This window comes from Mercenaria mercenaria, chromosome 14, assembly GCF_021730395.1.
Source record: "Mercenaria mercenaria strain notata chromosome 14, MADL_Memer_1, whole genome shotgun sequence".
Taxonomy (NCBI): Eukaryota; Metazoa; Mollusca; class Bivalvia; order Venerida; family Veneridae; genus Mercenaria; species Mercenaria mercenaria.
This window is the reverse complement of record NC_069374.1, coordinates 6,183,136-6,186,974: the sequence shown is the minus strand read 5'-3', so window position 1 is coordinate 6,186,974 and position 3,839 is coordinate 6,183,136.

The following is a 3,839-nucleotide window of genomic DNA, read 5'->3' as shown; positions in this document are numbered from 1 at the left end:
AATGATTAAAGCTCAGGTGATTCATCAGTTATCTCTATCATACCTATATAGTGACGAGTTCTTGCAAGAAGTCTTTCATAATGAGAAATGTTTGATATTAATCGATGGACTTGATGAATGGACTCATCCAAATAAACGGTTAATAGTACCTGACAGAAAAGTTCGGAAGAAATGTACAATATTGACGACAGCAAGGCCATGGAAAGTAGACGCCGTTATAGAAGGCAAATGTTTCATAGATCGGCATATTGAAATGAGTGGTATTGAGGAAGCGTCCGCGAACAAGCTCACTGCCAATGTTTTGAATTATCTCAACAATAAATACCGTGACAGCAAATCTTCAGAAGATTTTATCAATTTGCTTAAGCAAAACAGAGTACACAAATTGAAGTCAGTTCCTCTACTACTTTTACAATTACTTTGCCTATGGTTTGACAATGGACAGTTGGGGAACTCTCGATGCAAAATCTATAGCAACATGCTTGAATTTCTGTTCAAGCATGCAATGAAGAGGAGTAGTTATCCCGAAACGCGTAGCAAGACAAAGAAGAAACGGGCCAGCAGAACAACATCACCGGATCTTCCAAAATGTTTTTTAAAGTGTCCGTCATGTCAGATACACAATGATTTACTTATATCCCTAGGGAAGCTGGCTTTTGATGGTTTATTCAGAATCCGTCCAGAATCTTCTCTTCTGTTTACTGAAACAGTTGTCGAGAAGTATCTAGATAAAAGTATGCTTAAACTTTGTAAGGAAACTGGTATACTTTCGCAAAATAATATTTGCCGAAAACTTACGCACACACAGTCAAATTACTCATTCATTCACAAGACATACCAAGAATACTTGGCCGCTTTATATATATCAATAAAGTGGTCGCAAACGATTATGCAGCAAATGTTTTCGTTTTGTGCCACAACAGAAAACATTCTTCAGGTCTCGAACATATTCATTTTTGTGAATGGAATGAACCAAGATGTCGCGGGAGAACTGTCCGAAAAATGCTTAGAAATCGTTTCAAATGATGCAGATACTAGCACATATCGTAAAAATATTGGAACACTTTTCATAAGAAGTAGACATCGAATGCACAGATTACATACGATGATGATGAACTGTCTGCAAGAATGTTACGACAACGGATTTGAGAGAGTAAGTCCAATTGCCCAAGATGTTTTTATCAACAGCAAGTGTAAATTAGATTGGCTGCTAGAGAAACGTCTTATTGATAGGAACATGAACAATATAAGATCTTTGGACATTCAGACAGATGCTGTTCAAGAACAGGTTCACGAAATGTTGCACAGCCTAGATGTCAAGTCCTTGAATAAACTAGAAAAACTTTATGTTTGGGGAAAATTACCAACACAAGACATTGCGATTGTTATTCAAAGTTCCTCACTGTCACTAATTTGCTTGGAACTATGGCACATGACATTTACAGATGATCTTCTTAGTGCAATAAGCAACTTGGACCAACTGGAAGGACTGTCACTGTTGAGTGTGTCAATGTCACATAATCAGATAGAACGTTTGATGGATTTTCTAAGACAAACCAACAACCTTCGACAGTTAAGCTTGAATGAAATAATATGTTTGGACCATGGGCAATTTTGCAATGGCTACACATTGAGTCTTCTCAACAACAGCAAACTAGACATGCTTTTGCTGGACAAATTACATGTCACAGAGGTAAACGTCCATCCGCAACAACTAGGTATGTGCGTAGTTGAATGGATGCATAAAGACGGTGCAGTTGCCTCGTTGTTAAATGGGCTTGAAAATGCTCCAAAGCTCTTCCGATTCGAATGCGACGGCATAGCTAATCCAGAAGATTTGGACAAACTTGTAGAAGTTCTAACAACATTCTCGTCACTGAAATACGCGAGACTCCGCAATATCAATTTAGAAAACAGAAATCTAAACTTGAGCAGATGCAAGTCTCTAGAATGCATTTATATGTGGCGTGTAAATGCAAATTCTCATTCACTGGAACAGTTGCTGAACAAAATCAAAACGCTGCCCGGAGCGGTCACTGTAATGTTGGAAGGCTGTGAAATAAAACCAGTCGAAGAGTATGAAAAGCTAAAACATTTGGTAGAAAATGCAGAAGGATTTGAAGTGACAAGAGATACAAATGTTTTGAACAAATACTGTGAATTCTATTTCAGAACAACAAAGAAAAGTGAATAAGTCAAGTAGAAAATGTCATAGCGAGTAATTAAACACCCATTCTTTAAAGTTAAAGAATGTTAAGTTTACATTTACAGTAGTTATTCTGTTTTCATCACATCTTGGAAGCATGTGTCTAAATATTCATGGTCAGATCTCAGTGTGCAGTTTAAATACAATGTACGTTATTTGATATCAACTCCTGAAAGTAAGTTTACATTAACACTTAGCAGTGCAAGACGAATTTTATTGTGGGGCGTATTTAACACTATGATACATTATCATAGTTTTATGTAATGTAGTGGAATGATCTTATTTGCAGGAATAATATTTTGTCCTCTGACCAGCTATCTTGAACAAGAAGTATAAGAAGATGACCTGTCTAGTGGCTATATCGCATATTTGATGAATGAGAATGTTTGCAAACTCACTATTAAATTCAGTGGTTTGTCCGACTTTGAAATATACCTCATTGTTAATGTTTTCTTATAAGCATTCTCTACGTTTTAGTAGCTCACCTGACAGGTGTCCGTTCACAATTTCCTTGTGAACACGATAGAGGCCACATTTTGTATTTGATTTTAATCAAAATTTAACACAACTTGTATGGGCATAATATCTCGGTTCCCTTTGAAAACTGGCCGGATCCCATTATGGGTTCCAGAGTTATGGTCCCTTAAAGGGCTAAAATTTGCAATTTTTAGCTTGTGAACAAGAAATAGACAACATTTTGCAATCAACCTTAATTAAACTTGCACACAACTTGTATTGGTATAATATCTTGGTTACTTTCGAAAACTGTCCAGATCCCATCATGGGTTCCAGAGTTATGGCCCCTTAAAGGTCAACAATTTGCAATTTTGGCTTTTGCAGCCATATAGAGATTCATTTTCATTTATGCTTCACAACAGCGGATGTTAAGTGCTGTGTCGCCATTACTGCTCATGAAAATACTTAATCAAACCGAGTCTGCAATTTTCACTGTGTGTCTTGTTCTCGGTGCTTCAGAGGGATCTACTTTCCAGATTTTATTGATTTGATACAAACTTGCACAGAATGATTATCTTGATGATCTCTAGGCCTGGATCGAAACCAGGTCATGTCGGGTCAAAAACTAGGGCATCAGGTCAAATCAAAGGAAACAACCTAGGCCCCATTTTTGACCCTATCTTCATGAAAGTTGGACAGAATGTTTATCTTGATGATCTCTAGCCAGGTTTGAAACTGGGTCATATAGGGTCAGAAACTAGGTCGTCAGGTCAAATCAAAGGAAAAGCGTGTTAACACTTCAGGCCACATTTATGATCCTATCTTCACGAAACTTTGTCATAATACGGGCGGACGGATAGCTCAGTGGTTTGCACACTGGCCTTCCAATCCTGAGGTCGGGGGTTCGATCCCCGGCAGCTACTCGGGAATTTTCAGAAACGCTTTTCAGTGTTTCCCACCCAACTAGAGGTGTACTGGTCAGGAACCCAGGCAATCCTTGCGTGTATCAGTGCTATACACTGGGCACATTAAAGAACCAGGTTGTCTATTCGCAACGAGCTAGGCTAAGTTAGCCGGACAAGCCTGTATCTGATTACTGATCTCTCTGTCATGGGGGCTTTGTCTCACTCTGTCCCTCTGGTCAGATCGCTCTGTTTCTGTACTAGTAGAGGATGAA